Source organism: Callorhinus ursinus, unplaced genomic scaffold (genome assembly GCF_003265705.2).
Source record: "Callorhinus ursinus isolate GAN/ISIS: 27379988/994484 unplaced genomic scaffold, GSC_fseal_2.0 scaffold9, whole genome shotgun sequence".
Taxonomy (NCBI): Eukaryota; Metazoa; Chordata; class Mammalia; order Carnivora; family Otariidae; genus Callorhinus; species Callorhinus ursinus.
In genome coordinates this window covers 64,370,506-64,390,125 of record NW_027397071.1, presented here as the reverse complement: position 1 = coordinate 64,390,125, position 19,620 = coordinate 64,370,506, and the positions used below count along the sequence as shown (strand labels likewise).

General features: G+C 46.4%; 1 long non-coding RNA gene across 1 annotated transcript; it reads left to right on the top strand.

Moving 5' to 3' along the window:
• Window positions 1-11,499: 11,499 nt before the first annotated feature.
• On the top strand, window positions 11,500-12,366 carry LOC141373381 (uncharacterized). Its single transcript, XR_012379287.1, has 2 exons — window positions 11,500-11,627; window positions 11,950-12,366. It is a non-coding gene; the product is annotated as an uncharacterized lncRNA (long non-coding RNA).
• Window positions 12,367-19,620: the final 7,254 nt, after the last annotated feature.

Here is a 19,620-nt window from a genome sequence, read left to right as displayed (position 1 = left end):
AGCTGACCTAGGGTGCTCAAAGAATTTCTTGAGTAAGTTCAAGGCAGAGGCGGGAATCAGCACGAATCACCACACTGTCATGTATGAAGCCCCTGCTCAGGGGCTGGTGGGCTACGTACATTATTTTGTGTGAGATCCCTCCTGCCTGCCTGGTGGCATGATGACCTCATTCTGCAGGCTTCTCTTGATTTCCATGTTCCTTCCCCTGAGAGAAATGCCCTGGATGATGATCAAATTGTATTCTCTGTTCTGCTGTGCTCTGGAGTTGGCCTCGGAAGGGTTATTCAGGTTGACACAATGAACATTTCCTGTTGCTGCTTGGGAAAATGCCTCTCTGGCCCTGGTGAGAAGCTCTGGTCCCCATCCAGAGCAGATGGCATGGGCCAGGCATCTCCCCCAGCTCCTCTGGCGAGGGGACCTGGCCTGCGGGAAGCTCCCAGACAGTAGTCCCTTGGGTGGTTGGGCATAAGACTCTTCAGGTTGGCAGGAGAAACGAGTCTGTGCCTTGCTGTGCCATTCCGAGTGCATGCTGGAAAGGAGATTTATGGTGGCAGTCTGGGGGAAGGGATAGTTTATCTTCCTAAACGAAAACTTTGGGAAGCCTCTGCTTGGGACCCAGACCTCACAAGGATCTAATTAAAGGCCTATTAGTCAAACTAATTCCTGACATGACATCGGTTTGCATTAGACAAACATCTTTGACTTTTCAAACACTCTCTTGGGAGCCAGGACTTGATTGTGTGACATCTATTGATACATAATCGGGGAAATGCCTGACAAGAAATTGGGCTGTCTGATGCCAGGGGTTTTGAGTGCTGGAAAATCATGAGGGCTGGTTTTATTCGGTTGGCAGGTGTTCAGCTCATAAACCCCATGGGGCACCATTTCTCTGCAAGGTGATCCCTCTCATGGGTTTGTTGATTAAGTAAATAATTAAAGACCTAACAGGATCTTTGCTGGTGTCTGGGCCAGGCCATGCCATTCGTCCCTGGGTTCCTGTGACCAGGCCAGGACCCAGCACACAGTAGGTATTCAGGAGTAGGGCCGAAGGGAGGGTTTTATTGTAGGAGCCTGGCCACAAGCAAATCAGCACTGTCTGTATCCTTGGGAAGAGCAGAGGCCAGTGGGGTGGCTGTGCACATACAGTGATGTGGTGACCGAACCCTGGGGCAGGACAGGCATGGGCTGTGACAGCTTTGCCGGGGCGGCGGGGGGGGTGGGTGTCTATGCATGCTTCCAAAGGCAGAGACTCTGCCTCATGCAGTTCCCTGTCTGAAAGATGTCTGCCTCAAGCATCAAGGATCTGGACGTTGTTCAAGCGATGCTGGCCCATTTGTACCTCCTCATTTCCCATCTCCCTCATTCCATAATAGGCACCTGTGTATGAGGCCTGGGGTCAGAGTCAGGACCCAGTTGTGACCAGGATCAGGACTCATGCTCTAAAACGGTTAGGATTCAGCCTGCAGGTAAGCCCAGTCTGAGTTGGGCCTAGGGCTTAATCTATAACTAGGTTCAGGGCTTACTTTCCTATCCAAGATTATGGCTGAGTCGGTAAGAGGATGAGGGCTCCAGCAAGAGCCAGGGTCAGGGCTCACTCTGCAGTCAGGGTCAGGAGCACAGTCTGTTTTCCCTTCTGAAAGGTCTTGGAGGAACCCGTTCCTGACCATCTCTTGTCTCATACTCTTGCTGCACAGTAAGCCCTCAGATAGCGTTTATTAAATTGAACTCTGCTGATTTGAATCAAGACTGATCACAGTCTTTAAGGATTGTCCTGTGGCAAACACAGACACGGGCATTTCCTGAGTGACCCCATCTGGCGCGCTGTCCCATAGCCTTTCTAGGTGGTGAGCTTCTCATTATTGGAGGTATGCAAGCCCAGTCCCACATCAAGCTGAGGGAACAGGGGATTGTGGTCTCAGCAAGGGATGAGCCGCAGTTCAGAGATTCAGACCATGGGCATCCAGCTCTGGGACACCAACCGTTAGGACAAAGAATCTGCAAGAGCAGCAGCTGCCCAATCCCCAGCTGGGGGCCGGTCCCCAGCTTCCGATTGTTCCCCATGTCTTCAGCTCGTTGGGGTCAGCCTCATCCATCAGCGATGCTGCCTGTCATCGGCCCTCTGACAGGCCTCTGGCCGCCAGGGTCTGCTGCTTGGTGAAAGCCCTTATTAAAATTAATCTCATTTTTACGACGGCACCATCTATCTTCTGTCCAGTGGGAACTCAGGGGTCACTGTATTTTTGTTTACTGTCAGCCTACTTCCTTTGGCCATAAATTGCTTTCCTTCCCAGCTGAGCTGGAGCCCTAGAGAATAACGCTTTTCTCTTTCTTTCTTTCTTTCTTTTTTTTAAAAGTCAGCCCTGCTTGGGTTGCTTCATTTCTCTCGCCTCCGCCGCTGCCCTCCATCTGCTCTCTATTTAGGGAGTCTGACTAGTTCAGTTTTTCCTGTCTCTAGGTGGCAGCCACCCACACTCTGTCTTCCGTTCCTCTCTTCTTGTCCAGAGAATACAGGGTTTCTGCAAGTCTAAGAGATAGAGGCTAAGCATCTGTCAAAGGCAGAGCCTTGTGCTGAGGCCACCAGGGAGCACAATCTAGTAGGAAAGACTGAGAAGGTACACACGTGGTTCTGCCTAGGGTGCTCTCTCTCCTAGAGAACTCCTACTCACCCTTCAAAACCCAGTTCTCATTGGGCCTGCTCTGGGAAGCCTATCCTGATCCTCTTCCAAGATTGAGTTACTTGCCATGTTCTCTGTGTTGGCACAGAGGACTTCTTATTATAGTATTCCCATGCTCTTTTATAATTATCTGTTTATGTATCGTTCCTTGAAAGTGGGGAAAATTTCTGTATTAGTTTCTTAGGGAAGCCATAACAAAGTACCACAAACTGGGCGGCCTGAAATAACAGAAATTTCTTCTGTCACAGTTCTAGGGGCTGGGAAGTCTGAAATCAAAGTGTTGGCAGGGCCGCGCTCTCTCTGAGGCTTCTAGGAGAAAACCTTCCCTTGCCTCTTTCAGCTCCTGGTAGTCCCAGGCATTCTTGGCTCGTGGCAGCCTATCTTCAGTCTCGGTCTCTGCTGTTCCATGGTGTTCTTCCTGTGTGTCCCCGTCTCTGTATTTCTTCTCCTCTTGTAAGGACACCAGTATATCAGATTAGGGGCCCACCCTACACCACCATGACCTCAACTAATTTCATCTGCAATGACTCTGTTTCCAAATAAGGTCATATTCTGAGGCCCTGGGGGTTAGGGCTCTGACTTGTCTTTTCTGGGGGGCACAATTCAGCCCATAACAATCTCTTATTCATTACATTCCCAGCATTCTAGCCCAACCCTTGGCTTTGTAGTAGGTGCTCAGGAGATTATGTCAAATAAATTCACGCTGTCTTAAATGATTAAATGAATATATAAAATACAAGGTAGCAAAATATGTAAGCCCTAGTGAGAGAAAGGGGTGTTCCATGTACCAAGTGGAAGAGAGACGAATTCCCCCTGGGGGCTGCTGGGAGGGCATTTCCACGGGGCTTTGAGGAATAAGTAGAAGTTCAGCTGATGCAAAACCTAGAAGAATGCAACAAAGGAACAAAGTCGTGGACGTAGAGTAAAGACTATTCCCTGGACCCGAGCGGGTCAGCAGAAGCTCGGCAGGTAGACTCTTCTGCAGTCCTACTACGGCTAGGCGCGGCAAAACCAGCACCGAAACCCAAGTTTTGGTGGGTTTCTAGGTTTTCTCCAGTATTGTGTCTCTCTCTTGCCTTAAAAATCAAGTTCCCTTCCTGGTCCCTGAAGGACCTGGGGTCTTTCTTGGGGGGAAAATCTTGTCTCAAATAGGCAAATCACGGGTGTTGCTCTTTGAGACTTGTTGAATTTATGTTCTTATTGTGGGTCTGTGGGCCTCTGCTGATTCCCAAGGTGGAAGCCCATTCTTCAGATTGGCATGTGGAGGCAGACCGCGCAGCCGGGTCCGGTCCCTTCCAGCGGCTACGGGGTATCGGGAGCAGACAGACCACAGAGAGCTGCTGCCTCCCTGCCCTCCCAAAGTGCCTAACACTCAACAATTCCTCCCGCATTTAAAAAACAAAAACCAACCATGTATGCAGAGGACTATGGTCGGCACGGACAGAACACCCTTCACCTTTTCCTCGTGAAAGCCTTGCGGGTCGTTATCCCCATCCACGAAGCCGCGCATCAGCGTGTGCGAAGGAAAGAGCGGGACCCAAATGACTCCAGGGCGGACGCCCTGGGCTTCCATCTAGGCTTCCCCGTTCACTGACCCAGGCCTGTGCTTCCCCGTCACGAGCTGGGGGTGAGGGTGCTGGGGGCACGGCCCCAGGGGCTTCTGGGAGCAGTAAAGGAGCTAACCCGTGCGTCGCCCCGGGCAGCGCCTGCGCAGAGCTCGCCGCTGAGGAGCGGCTGCCGCGGTGGGTGCCGAGCGCTTGGCCGGCGGCAGGAGGAGAGAACGGGGCTATCCCGACGGGAACCGTCGGTTGCGGGCCTTCAGAAAAGTCCCCTGCAAGGGAAGGCAGCTTCATGAAAGGAGCTATTGAGAAGGAGCCAGGGGACAGGGTCTCCAAGCAGCATCTTCACGAACAAAGGCCTTTGGGGCCGCAAGGTGAGGGTGCTCGGTCTCGGAGGGACCTGGACTCAGGAAGCAGTCACTGGACACCAACGAGACGGGGCAAAAAGCATCACTTTACGCCAATTCTGTGTATTTATTTCAGTCTTCCTTATCTTTTTTATCTTTATATGTTCTGATAACTGAGTTTAATCTTTTCTCTCTTTATATATTCTTATAACAGAGTTTGATTTAATCTTTTAAAATGCACTGTTATTTGAATCAAAAACGGCAGTAAGTCAGGCTGGGGAGAGTCAGAGGATTCTCGGAGGACAGCTTCCCTGTCACCATCCTCCATGCAAGCGGACTCCCTTGCCAACTGCTTGGTCCCCCTTTCTCCGTCGGCGCGGAGCCCCTCGCCAGGCCTGGTGTGCCGCCGCCTCCCTCCCCCGGAGCCCGGCAGCAGCTCCTCGCAGGGATGGGGCGGCCGTCCCTTCTCCCTCTCGTCCCCGTGCTGAACTGCTCTGCTACTTCGGGACTGCAGATTGGCATTCGGGGGCCCCCCAGGATGTGACCCAACCTCTCTTTCCAAACCTCTTTCCCACCCCTGCCTCGAGCGGATATTTCCCTCTCGCCAAACTGGACAGCTTGTATGGGAAAAGAAAGGAAAAACCATTAGGCCCCGAGTGCAAAACCACAGTTAAAAAAATGTCCATGTGTCTATAAAGTTTGTGATTCTTTCTTTTACCATGTTTCCTGACATGACTTCCCAGCCCCTCTTCACGTTCTATCTACTGCCCGCATCCCTTGGTCCAGCCCAGCACCTCCGCCTTGCTAGAGAAACGTGTGTCTGCACAAAGCCCCTGCCACCCTTCACTTTCCCATTCCTTTTGTCCTGTATCATTTTCTGCCTTGTATTATGCTTCCTTTTTCTATGTCTCCTCTACTGGGCTCTGAATTCTTTGAAGGAATAAGCTATTTGACATTCACTCATTCATTCATTCATGCCATTGAACGGCCAGCATGCTGGGCCTTTCCTGTGCTATTATAATACCAAGATGAACGAGTTGGGTTCTTGCTTTCAGAGAGTTCAACTCTCAGTTGAAAAGTTAAATTAAAAAGCCAGTGCTTGTTAGCCTCTGGGGGTCTTTGACCTGTTGAGATTTTAGTGAGTGCCCTCACCAGCGAGAGTGTGCACACAAAATACTGTCTACCCCTCCGGGGGTTTCAGACCTCCCAGAGCCACGGGGCAGGTTCGGGAGCTCCCGATGTAAGGGAAAAGAGATGAACAGAACACCTACTGTGTGCCTGTTCCTGTAGAAGGTGCTTTAGCTGTTACGTCTCTCCATCACCACACCCCCCAGCCTCCCTTGCTGCCTGGCAGGGGGCCGGCACAGCCAGAGACTCGGGATGAGCAAACCTGTGCCTGTCTGAGGGGCATGGCTCACCCAGAGCATTCGACCACTGCTCGGGCCACTCCAGCCTTCTTGTCCCTGCCCTGCTGAGGGATGGAGGGGCAGAGTGCAGGCTGTTCTCAAAGGCAGTGGTTTGTGTTTCTCTAAGAAAGAGTGTCCTGTTTTAGACTTGTCACTGGGACAGAATGGCCTCTGGCCAGCTAGCCTCACTTTAGGAGGCAACTGTATTTGGAAGTTAAAATGTCACAGGCTTATCACACGAGAGCCTCCGTCTGCTCCCCCCCCCCGACATTTATGCCTGCGTCTGCCCATTACAGCACTGGAGCAACTGGAGTGAGTGAGAAAAGTCACTCAGACTCACCCTTCCAGGCCTGGAAGTAAGGAGAAGGGACAGCTCAGAGAGTGGGGAAGAGAAGACTCTAGTCTCCAGGGGCTGCTGTCTGGAGGTCTCCCCATGGCGGCACAGATGCCGGACCTTCATCCTTGAATGCGGCCATCTTGGGGTGTGTTTGCATGAAAGAACAATCTAGAAGTCTCTTCTTAGTCGCTTTTTCTTTTTTCTCCCTCCAGCAGAAGATTTGTGGTATCTGGGGGAAAAAAAAAAAAAAGAAAGGAAAAACTATTAGGTCTTGAATGCAAAACCACAGGACTTTTAAAAAAAAGTGTTTATTTTTCTGCAAAGTTTGTTTTTCTTCCAATGGGAGCCAAGACGCTCTCTGATGCCGGCCTCTGCTGGCAGCTGGGAGCAGTGGAAAAGATTGCTCTGGATGGAAGAAGTTTGCTGACTGGGGAACAGCAGGCCCAAGTGGACCGGGGGTCTGACTCACACGTCTTCCTGCGAGTAGCTCATGTGTGGGACAAGAAGTTGTGTCTGAGGGGAAGGGGACCAGGGGAGACCATACGGGCAACCCGTGGCCTGTCTTCATTGGAACAAGAGCTTTCTGAACTTCAGGGCAAAAATGATGGCTGTCGGTTCCTGAGTCCCTGCTGTGTGCCAAGCACGGAGCTAGGTGCTTTCCATTTATATCATTTGCTCCTCACCGTGGAACTGTGAAGTTGTTACTATTACTCTTTCAGAACTTGAGGCCAGAGATTATAAGTAACTATCCCCCAGGCGCTAAGTGACACAGCTAGGACTTGAACCTGGGTCCTGTCTGATCCCCATGCCTTTGCTCTGAAGTTTTATTCTGTAGTGTCTCTCAAGTGACCTTGGGCAAGTTACTTAACCTTTCTGTGCCTCAGTTTTCCAATCTGTACAATGAGTATAATGGGATTTTTGGGAAGGTTCAGAGAAAGATTTCTGCAAAGCACTTAGAGTTGCGCCTTCCATGTAATCATTATGTGTTTGCTGGACTAATAGTAGTGGTTATTATTCCATTGCTCACAGGCTTGTGCTTGGCAACTTGGTGTTGGAGGACAGGAAGGGGAAGGAGACGCCCCGGTCCTCAGTGGGTGCACGGTCTGGTTGCACGGCAGGCCCCACCCTGGGGCGTTGCCTCACTTGGTGAAGTCCTGAGTGCCTAGTCCTCCCCGATGGAGACGTCTGGCCGTCAGTGCCTTCCTTCATGGACATGTCTTGCCTGCCCAATATGGGCTAGGCGTCCTGTCATTGCGGCTTCACAGGGGAGGATTGCGTGAAGTTGCTGCCCTGGGGGTGTACGTGGCTCATTGGGGAGGACAGATGGGTCAGTAGAGGATGACCACACGGTGTGCTCAGCACTGTGATAAGGGGACACATTGTGATCGTGCCCACCCCGCCCTCATGCCCATACTGCATTCCACCTTGGCTCTGACCTCGGCTGTTTTCTCTTCTTAGAATGTCCCGCTACCCCTCCTTTTCCCTGGGGACCCCCTCCATTTCTCAGGACTGACTCAGCTGCGCGCTTGGGGTTGGTGACCCCCTCTGCTGTCTGTGCTCCTCATGCTCCTCCCTAGCAGCCCGAATCTCCGTCACAGCCTTGGCCTGGTCTACTCCTGGGCCGTTCCCTGTTCAGTGGGGACCGGGGTGCCTCACCCTGGACTTAGCATGTACTCAGGGAGTCTTCGCTGAACTTTTAGGGCTCTGATCTGTTCCCCTCAAGCCTTTCTGTCAGTCATGCCAAAGGAACTGCCAGCTCTGATTGAGGCAGGAGGAAAGGGTTGGGTGGAGCTGTTGCAGCAAGCCTGGGCATAGAGGATACTTCTCGGAGGCTCACAAACAGAGGTCAGAGACCAAGCTCATCAACACTTTCACCGATGCCTTGAGCGACTTATTTAACCCCACTTTCCACATCTGTAAAAGAGGTAACAATAGTACCTATTTCATAGGCTCGCCAGGAACTTAAATGAGATTATAAATAGAAAGCACTTAGCACAGGGTGTCTGGCATATGGTCAGAGCTCAATAAATGTCAGTTGTTGTCGCCGTGGTTACCATGGCAACGATGAGACTGGCCAACCGCCGCTGGCCTGGTTGAGCCGTGGCTGAGGTCAACTAGTTTATCTGTTGAAGACTGATTTCCCACAGAAGTGTTAAGAGAGCCACTGAGGTGTCACCCTTCCTGCTGGAGGAGAGACATGTGTGTCACTAGGCCATAGTCAATTTTAAACATAGAGCTCCTGTGTGGGGCTCCTCCTCCGAGAAGCTTTCCCTGACCACACCAGCATGGCTCTTGTCTCTCCTCTTTGAGCTCCCACGGCACGTAGCATCTGAGCTGCCCATTTAGCACTTGATTACAGACTGTCTGGTTTGCTCTCTAATTGCTTTCTCTGTGTATGGGCTTGTCTGCCTGGCCAAATCACAAGATCTGTAAGAATAATTATTGCATCTCATTTATGGCTCTCAAACACCTAGCTCCACACTGTCTGCGTAGTAGGGATTTAATAAATGATACACTGATTTGACCTGCCTAAAAACCTTGGGTGTTCACCTGTCGTAAGAGAAACACTAAAAGGAAAAACATGGATAAAAGAATTCACAGAAACAGAAATGTAAATGGCCGAGAATATGAAAAAAAAAAATGCTCGATCCGGCTTATTAGAAATCAAGGCAATGGAGATGAAATTGAAATCCCGTTTTCCTTATTCAGGGACACTCATTTAAAAATTAGAAAAGTGCTGGGGAGGTAGGTGGAGGGGATCTCTCTCAGACGTCATTAGTGGGAGGGCAATGTCATTCTTTTGGTGGTAATTTGTAGTATGCAGCAAGAGTCTAAAAAAGCCCATGCCCTTTGACTCAGTAATTCTACCTTAAGTAATATTTCCCAGGAAATACTAAGTGATACAGACAGGACTCATGTGCAAAGGTGGTCATCATACTGTTATTTTTAATAGTGAATTTTGAAGAATGGGCTAAACAACAGCATAGTAAGGCTCAATAAAATAAGTTTTTTATTGAAAAGATGTCAACCTCTCTCATCATGAAAACGATGAAGATTAAAATATGATACTATTTTTAACTACGAAAATTTAAAAGGTAAAAAATTTGATAAAGCACAACCAAGTAAAACAGGCTTAAAGATACTGTTGAGATAGCCATCATCAATGACAGTTTTGCAAAAGCAAAATTTAAAAATCTTTGTGCAAATTAAAAAAAAAAATGCACATACCTTTTGACCTAGAAATTCTACCTCCAGGAATCTAATCCCTAGATATGCCCGCACTGATATGCATAGATATTTGCACAAGGTTATTTACTGTGGCCTTGTCTGTAATAGCAAAAAAACGGAAACCAATTGAAATGCAAATCAGGAGAAGACTAAAGAATGAGGTAGAGCTTAGTCGTGCATAAGGAAAGCATATCAACGTATGTTAAGTGGGAAAAAAGAACAAGGTGTACAGGAAGATCTATAAGCTATATTACTAAGTAAATAGTCACGATTAGTACATATAACATGTTTCAATTTGTGTGAGAGCAGCAGAGAGTGTGGCTCAGTTGTTAAGCGTCTGCTTTCAGCTCAGGTCATGATCCCAGGGTCCTGGGATCGGCCCCCCGCATCGGGCTCCCTGCTCGGCGGGAGGCCTGCTTCTCCCTCTCCCACTTCCCCTGCTTGTGTTCCCTCTCTCGCTGTGTCTCTCTCTGTCAAATAAATAAATAAAATCTTTAAAAAAAAGAGACAAAGATATAGATGTAGATATTAATAGAGACTTCTGGGAGAGGTAGTATATGCAGTATTTAAAAACATAAATTCAATAGCCAGATTATTTGAGTTCAGTTCCCGGCTCTGCCACTTTTGAGCTGTGTGACCATGTGTGAGTCACTTAACCTCTCTGTGCTTCAGTTTTTTCATCTTTTTAAAAAAGATTTATTTATTTGAGAGAGAGAGAGGGAGTGCAGTAGGGAGGGGCAGAGGGAGAGGGAGAGGGAAAGAGAGAATCCCCTGCAGGCTCCATCCCAGGACCCTGAGATCACGACTGAGCCGAAATCAAGAGTTGGAGGCTTGACTGACCAAGCCACCCAGGCGCCCCCAGTTTCTTCATCTTCAGAACACTCTATGTGTGAGCTATTCTTCCTATTTTTTAAACAAAAAAGTAGAGTTTTGAGGGTGGTCACCTTTGGGCAGTGAACCCAGGGGTCTAATTTTCATTGTATAACTTTTGGAGTTGCTCATTATCAGGGCACATGACTTTTTCTCCATGGACATGCTGCAGTGGCAGGACACAGACGGCATAACCGACCTGGGTCATTTGATGAGAGGTGAACAAAAGGACTTTTATGACCATGTAGGCAGCGCCGAGGGGGCAGCACTGCAGCACTAACACCTGCAGGGAGCTTGGGCACCTCGAGGCCCGCAGGGCCAAGAGGAGGGCTCGGTTAGCCAGAGCTGGAGAGCCAGCTGTGGGGAGAGAGCTTCTGACAGGGGCTGTGGCTCTGGGGAAGTAGGAGGCAGCCTACCTGCCCCAGCCCCAGCAGGAAGGGACCCAAGGGGATAGAAATGGATCTCCTGCCATGCCTCCCATTGGCAGGAGCCAGCCAGATGGCAGAGGGCGAAGTAGCAGGTGCAGGCATCCATACCCATCAGCGCACTGAGGCCTGGGGCAGGGAGAAGAGGGGAGGAGAGCGCATCTGGACAGATCCCAGCCCCTGGGGTAGTACCTATGACCCCTACCTTCAAGGGTATGAGAATGAAAGAAGTTAATACATGGAAACTCCTGGAACATAGTAACTGTTTAATAAATGTAAATAACCACCAGTACTGGCATTATTTTCTAAATGCCTAATGAAGACATCTCACACAGGCATATTATTTCCATAATAGTTTATAAAAATGATGTTTTTGAAGAATTTTTAATGACATGGGAAAAATTCTTATGGTATGACATTAAGTGAAAAAAAAATACAAAACTGTATATTGGGAATGATTTCAACTTTGTAGAAACAAACCACAGGCAAGCAAACCATACTGGTACAGGATAGGGAGACCGGGAAGATATCTGAAAGTGTCCATCGTGGTTGTTCCTGAATGGTGGGACTGTGGGGAATTTAAAAATGTTCTTCTTCATACTTTTTATATTTCAGTAATTTTCTAAAATGAGCATGTTTGCTTTAACAGAAAAAAAAAAAAAAAGAAAGAAGGAACATTTAAGAAAGCAGGAAACAACCAATACCTTCAGTGGCTCTTCACGGATAAATACTATCCGTGCTTTAAGAAGCTGATGCCAGGTTCTGCCACTATTCAAAGAGGTAAGTGACTCAACAAGGGTTGGCCTGGGGAAGAAATGACCGAGCTGGGATTTAGATTGAGGAGCCTGATTCCCCGGGCTGCTCGCTGAAAGACCTCACCACGTCGTTGCCTCCTTAGATGATAACGTCCAAACTTTCACAGACGCCGTCCACCGTTCCAGCCTCCCTTCTGGCCACTCTGACTCCTCCTTCCCCTTATGGCTTAGGGATGCCCTCCCCCAGGCTGTCAGCCCTGCCTCGCTAGCCCTGATGAAGGCTGTTCCCTCTGTGGGGAATCTCTCTCTCACCTTGTGACCTGGCTTACATGTCTTCCTTCTTCCAGACCCAAGCCCGACGTCACCTGCCATAAGGAGCCCACTCTGACCTCCAGTGGCTGCATTAGGTGCCTCTCCTGGGTTTCTGCAGCCCCCGTGCCTAACCTTCTCTGCACTTAACTCCCTCTTTAAAAACTATTATGATTATTATCATAATCGGTGTTGTTTTGTTTAAAGTACAGTTGACCCTTGAACAACACAGGGATTGGGGGTGTGGACCCCCCCATGTGGTAAAAACTCTGCATATCATTTTGATGCCCCTCAAACTTAATACCACTAAGAACCTGCTATTGACTGAAAGTCTTACTGATCATATAAACCATAGATTAACACATATTTTGTATGTTGTGTGCATTATATACTGTATTCTTACAATAAAATAAGCTAGAGAAAAATGTTATTAAAATCATAAGGAAGAGAGAACACATTTATAGTACTGTACTGTATTTATGAAAAAAATCTGCATATAAGTAGATCTGTGCATTTCACTGTGTTGTTCAAGGGTCACCTGTATTCCGTTTTCTTCCATCAGACTAGAAGTTGATGTCTGCTGGCTGGATTAGGCCTGCAGATTCTTAACTTACATGGTGTGAAAGATGATTACATTGTCAACATTTAAATATTGGGGATCTTGCATAAATATCTTATTTTTGGCGTCTCTTTAAAACTGTCTGCAACACTGGGTGCACACTCGTGAGTGGCCCTGTTGGAAGGAGCTGTAGAGCCCGTTTCCTTTTTTTTTTTTTTAAAGATATTGTTTATTTATTGGTCAGAGAGAGAGTGAGAATGAGTGAGGACAAGCAGGGGGAGTGGCAGGCAGAGGGAGAAGCAGACTTCCACTGAGCAGGGAGCCCGATGTGGGACTCGATCCCAGGACCCTGGGATCATGCCCCGAGCCAAAGGCAGACGCTTAATCGATTGAACCACCCCAGCGTCCCTAGAGCCTGTTTCCTTTAGGTGAGGACAGTTGGCTGTCATCTTCACGACTCCCTGCTGTCCTACACCAACCTAGCTGCACTGACTGACGTACCGTCCTGGCTCCCGAGATAGCCCTTTTTGAGCCTAGTGTCTTAAACAACAACCATTTACCTATCTCATGATTCCGTGAGTCTACAGTTTGGTCTGGGCTCATCTGAGTGGTTGCTCTGCTGGTGTCAGTCGTCTGTGGGTGGCCGGTCGTTGGATGGAGTAATGAAGCGATACGATTCTCATCATCTAGCAGGCTAGCCTGAGCTGCTTCATACGGGGTGGTAGCAGGGTTCCCAAGAGCAGAAAGAGGGCCGGGCTCCATGTCCACATGCTTTTCAAGCCAGGTGCTGTCAAGTCAAGTACTTGTGTTCCATTGGCCAAAGCAGATCACGGGTCGGGGGGCAATCCAGAGTCGAGCGCTGGAGAAACGGAGTCCGTTCCTGGATCGGAAGAGCTGCAAAGTGACTTTGCAAAGATGTAGACAGGCAGAGATGAGAAGAATGGATGCTCATTTTTGCAATCTCCCACAAGCGAGGACCTTGTCTTATTTACTGCCACTCGTGGCAAAACACAGACCCTGACCTGTGGGAGGATAATCAGTAAATGTTTGTTTCATTAAATGGAAATGAATGCAAATGAGTCTATTTTTCTCTGGCTTTGGGATCTCTTCTCAACAGACTCTTCTAAGGCTTCATTCACTTACCTTGCTGCTCTAGGGGCCCCCAGCGCTGGGGAGAAGGAGGGTGGCTGGGGCCTCTCAGGACTCCAAAGACAAAGGCGCTAGCTGGGGGCCTGCTTTGGATTAAGGCGCTGAATTATGTGGAGCGAGAAGCCACAGTTGGATCTGTGACCATTCTCAGCACATGCCAATGAAGCCACAGCGGAAATGCTAGTTTATTGGAGTGGTCCCCTGTGATTTTGAAATTGTGGTATGAAGATCATCTAAAAGGCGATCTTCGTTTTGGGTGGGGAAGTGGGAGAAACCTCTTGCGGCCGGGCCACGCCGGCCATGCAGTCCTGCACTTGGCCCCGGCCTGACTCTGGCCTACAGCCGAGACCACGGCCACCTTCAGGCAGTGCCGGAGAGAGAGGTGTGCGAGATGACAAAGGGGCTCAGCCCTGCTAATGTGGGATGCTTTGGACTCCTGCTCACGAGACGGCCAGCTAGCGAGCCCGGGGCCAGTGAGTTGTTGTGCCGGCCACTACCTCATTGTCCCTCTGCCCTCACCCTCCTGCAGTGACGTGGGAGGGGGATTGGGTGCAGTGCGTCCCAGGCACCCCTCCAACGCTGAGGCTTCGAGAGGTTGTCCGCGTGTACCTATGCCCCCTGCATCCAGTCCAGGATGCTCACAGGCCCCAGTCCAAATCCCCACTCTCCTCTGGCGAAATCTCATCTGCTCCCATGATTCAGTTACTCACCTCCTTTAAGCCGTTGCTCAGATGTCACCTTCTCAGTGAGACCTGCCCTGACCACCCTGTTAAAACGGTCCTCCGCTCCCCTTCACTACCATCCCCCTCAGCCTGCTCTCCTTTCTCTTTTTTGCATCATCCTTGTGTTCTTCTGTGCATCCTCTACTTCACTTACGCGGCGCCTGCTGTTGTGCGGGTCTCCCTCTCAGAGAATGCAGGTGCAACTGGGTGGAGATCTTTGATCCACCAACAGAGCAGTGCCCAGGACAGTGCCTGGCGCATCAGTAAATAGCACAAATGTGGTGAATGAATTAATGAACCTCTGTGACATCAGTGGTAATGACCCTAAATTCCTTTTCTTCACTCTAAGGCTCCCTGCCACTCCCTCGAGGGCCTGGGTACTCCCTGGAGAAGAATGTCAAGAAAGCCTCAGCCTGAGTTCCGCTGGAGCCGTGGCCAAGGTAACACAGGATAGCAGCACTAGCTGTGTTCGTGTCTTGACTCCAACGCTTCTTAGCTGCACCTTGGGTAAGCTTACCCTTGCTAAGCTTCAGTTCCTTCCCTGACATATGGGAGTCAGTAATTATAACTACTTCTTAGGATTATTTAATGAGATACGGTACTATGTTTGACAATGGAAAGTGCTCAGTAAATGTTTTGGCTATCAAAATTACTGCTGGAACTACTGGGTATTTTCTCCAAAGATACAAATGTAGGGATCGGAAGGGGCACATGCACCCCAATGTTTAGAGCAGTCATGTCCACAATAGCCAAACTATGGAAAGAGCCTAGATGTCCATCAACAAATGAATGGATAAAGATGTGATATATATATATACAATGGAATATTATGCAACCAATCTTGTCATTTGAGAGGGTATTATGCTAAGCAAAATAAGTCAATCAGAGAAAGATAAGTATCATATGACCTCACCGACATGAGGATTTTGAGAAACAAGACAGAGGATCATAGAGGAAGGGAGGGAAAAATGAAACAAGACGAAACCAAAGAGGGAGACAAACCATAAGAGACTCTTAATCTCAGGAAACAAACTGAGGGTCGCTGGAGTGGTGGGGGGTGGGAGGGATGGGGTGGCTGGGTGATGGACACTGGGGTGTGTATGTGCTATGGTGAGTGCTGTGAATTGTGTAAGACCGATGAATCACAGACCTGTACCTCTGAAACAAATAATACATTATATGTTAATAAAAAATTTTAAAAAAATTACTGCTGGTATTCATACAGTATTTTGCATTTCTTAAAGGGTTTATAGATACATGATTTTAGTTAATTTTAACTATATGTGTTTGAGGAAGCACAGGAATCCCCATTATATGTAGGAGGATACTGAGATTCAGAGACAAATAGGGACTTACTTCATGTCAGAGTTGGTGAGTGACAGAGCCCAGAGCCAATCTGGGACATACCTTACCATAGCCCAGCCCAACACTCGCTGCTTCACATTTCTATCTTTTATGAACTAAAAGAAGGATTTTTTTGGAGGGGAGGGTTGTGGTTTGTTTGTTTTTAAGTGACAGTGCTGAATTAATCTTGAATTAAGGCTGTCCTCTGCTCTGAGAGACATCACATCTGTTGAAGGGGGTGCGTTACTGAATCAACAAGCTTTCAATGAAGATCTAAAAACCATCTGGGTGCCCAGCCAGGTGCTGGGGTCAGGGTGGGGATGATAGAAGGTAGGGGTGAGGGGAGGTCCCACAAGGTGAACCTTATTTGGGGATAGCCCCTCATCCTTCAAAGCCCAGCACAAACCAACCCTAGGAATCAGTTCTCGGGTGGGAAAGAGAGGGAGCTAGGTCCTGTGGAATATCTAGTATGTGTCAGACATTTACATACGTCATCATATTCAGTCCTCAAAGGAACCTTTGGCAAATTTCCCATTTTACTGATGAAGAATCTGAGGATATAGAGTTTAAGGGACTTGCCCAAGGTCGCAGCTAGGATGTGGCAGAATCAGTTATGTGCCAGGTCTGCCTGACGCCAACCCATGCTCTCCATCTTGTACTGACAAAGGTCCCCTCGGTAGGCGCTGGGAATCCGCTAAACACTGCCACATATCTTATTCTTTTTCACTTGCTTCCCCTGAAGGCAAAACTCCTTGAGGACAGGGACTTTGTTGTTTGTCTCGGTAACTCTCCTGCCCAGCACTAGGCTGGGATTTTCCTTATGAATAGTGCTTTTGTATCTGGTTTAAGAAATCTTTCCCTGCTCCCAGTTCATTGAGTATGTTCTCCTTTGTTATATTCTTGGTGCTTTATAGTTTTCTGTTTTACTTTAAATCTAAAATTCATTTTAAATTGATTTTGTATGATGTGAAGAAGAGATTAGTCTTAATTTTTTTCCCATATTGTAAACATTTGACTGAGTCCTGTCTATGAAAAACTCCATTCTTTGTTCAATGTTCTGGGGTGCCATTTTTGCCTTTGATCAAGCACTCATCAAAGCTTGAGCTTATTTCTGATATTTTTTTCCCATCAATCTATTAATCTGTCCTAGCCAGTACCAACTTGCTTTAATTACTATATCCTGCTAGAGCTTTATGGTAAGTTTTTATAGCTGGTAGAGTAAGTTTTCCCATCTTCTTTCTTTCAGGAGTGTCTTGGCTATTCTTGCCTTCTTGCATTTCTATATAAATTTTAGAATCAGCTTGTCAGTTATCATTAGCCTATCATTGAGATTTTGATTGAAATTCATTGAATCTATAGATCAAATGGAGGAGAACTGACATCATTGAAATATTGTCTTTCAATCTATGAATTTGAACTATCCCTCCATTTCTTTAGTGCTTCTTTAATTTTGCTCAATAATGTTTTATAGTTTTTGATATAGAGATTGCACATGCTTTTGATTGTTTTTATTCTTACATTTTTTAGTCCTGTTGTAGTTGCCATCTTTAAATTGTCTGGTATAGATTTATAGAAATAAAATGGAATTTTAAAATTTTTTTTTATTTTTGAGGGGGGGCGAGAGAGAGAGAGATTCTTAAGCAGGTTCCATGCCCAATGTGGAGCCCGGCATGGGGCTCAGTCTTACAACCCTGAGATCATGATCTGAGCCAAAATGAAGAGTCGGACATTTAACTGACTGAGCCATGCAGGTGCCCCAGAAATAAAATGGAATTTTAGATTATTGATCTTATATCTATCAACCTTGGTAAAATTTTACCTTAAAGTCTGCTTGGTCTGATATTAATATAGCTACACCAGCTTTTAAAAAATTAGTTTGTATGTTATAACTTTTTCTATCCTTTTGTTTTCACTCTTGCTGTATTATTGTATTTTAGGTATATTTCTTATAGGCAACATATAGTTGGATTCATTTTTAATGTAGCTTGGCCATTTTTAAGTCTATTAATTTTTAAATCTATTGAAGCCATTAGGTCATTTATATTTTAATGTAACTACTAAAATATTTGGGTTTAAATCTGCATCTATTTGTTTTCTATTTGTCCTGCCTGTTCTATGTTCCTTTTTCTCCCTCTTTTCTTGCTTTTTTTCTGGATTTATTGAGCATCTTTATTATATAATTTATCTCCTTAATTAGCTTGGTTATTTTACCTTCTTTTACTCTCCTTTAAGTGATTTACCTAGAGTTTTAAAAATGTGCTATCAAAAATTATATAGTCTTTAAATTTATACTTTTATTTCTTCCTGAAAATGGAATCTTAGAGCACTTTAACTGCATTTACCCTTTCTCAAATTTAATGCTATTATTTTCATGTGTCTTAATGACCTATATTTCTAAACCACACAAGACGTTACTGTTATCATTTTATACCATCCATAGTCCTATGTATTTACCCATATATTCATTCTTTTTGTTGTTCTTCATTTCTTCCTGCCTATCCCAGCTTCCATCTGGGATCATTTTCTTTCAGGATTTCCCTTAATATTTCTTGTACTTCAGGTTTGCCAGCGATAAGTTCTCTCATTTAAAAAATCGTCTAAAAAATGTCTTTATTTTGCCTTCATTTTTGAAGACCATATGCCTTGGAGTCGAATTCTAGATCAGATTATTTTCTTTCAGCTGTTTGCTGTTACACTTCATTGTCTGTGGTTTCCCCTGCTTCAATTGAGAAGTAAACTGTTAATCAAATCGCTGCTCCTTTGGTGGTGATATGTCTTTCTTATCTGGTTGTTTTAAAGATTTTTCTGTATTATTCTGTATTATTAACTGAAATATGGTGTAGTTTACCTTGAATTAATCCTGCTTTGGTTTTGCAAATTTTATTGATTCTGTGGCTTGCTTCTGTCTTTTCTCTATCTGGGACACTAATTATAGGCCTGTCTTATATTCTTTTTGTATTTTACATCCCTCTGTCTCTCTGTAGATCATTCTGGCTCTTTTCTTTGAACCTATCTTCTAGCTCATTCATTCCATCTCCAGCTAGATCTAACATGCCATTAAACTGATCCACTAAGTTCTTAATTTCAGAGATTTCATTTTCAGTTCTGGAATTTCCAGTTAATTCTTTTTCATTGTTTTGTTTTTTTCCATTGCCATTCTATACCTTGCTTTATAATTCCTAGAACGTATTAAGCATGGTTATATTAAAGTCCATATCTAATTAACACAATTAGCTGGCTCTCCTGTGGGTTTGTTTCTATTGCTTCATTTCTTTTAATTCACATAGTCTCATGTGCCTGGTTATTTTGGATTGTGTTCTGAACATTTTATGTAAAAAACTGTAGAGATAAGTTGTGTGCTGGGCTGATACTATCTTTGACCAGAGGAGATAGATGTACAGTTGCCTCCTGCAGGTGTCCATGGCTATGATTATGGCTCTTCTGGATCACATGTATCCAGTCAGTGATTAAGATCATTTAAAGCTGGGCTACCATCCCTATTAGTGCAATGTATTTTCTGTTCTCCCTATCTCCTGGGGTGTAGCCCATTAGGGTCTCAACCAAAAGCCTTCTTGGCAGACTCTGGGCTCCCAGTTTTGTCCCCTTAGTTTTATGAGTCTGTTGAAAGCTCTGTTCAGTATCTCAGCCTCTCAACTGCATCTATTGGGATCAGCAGATACATCCACGGGAAAAACCACCTTAAATGCTAAGCACAGCTGTCTGAGTTTCCTTCTTCTTTCAGTTTGTTCCCATAACTCTCACTGCCTTGTTGGCTTGCCAGTGCCTTCAAACAGATGTGTTTTGTTATTATTGTTTGGCTTTTCTAGTTGTTCTTATCGGGGAGTTTGGTCTGAATTAACTAGTCTGCCAATACCAGAAACCATATTGAATTATGAATAATAGCAATGGTGATAAAATTATAATGACCACAGTGA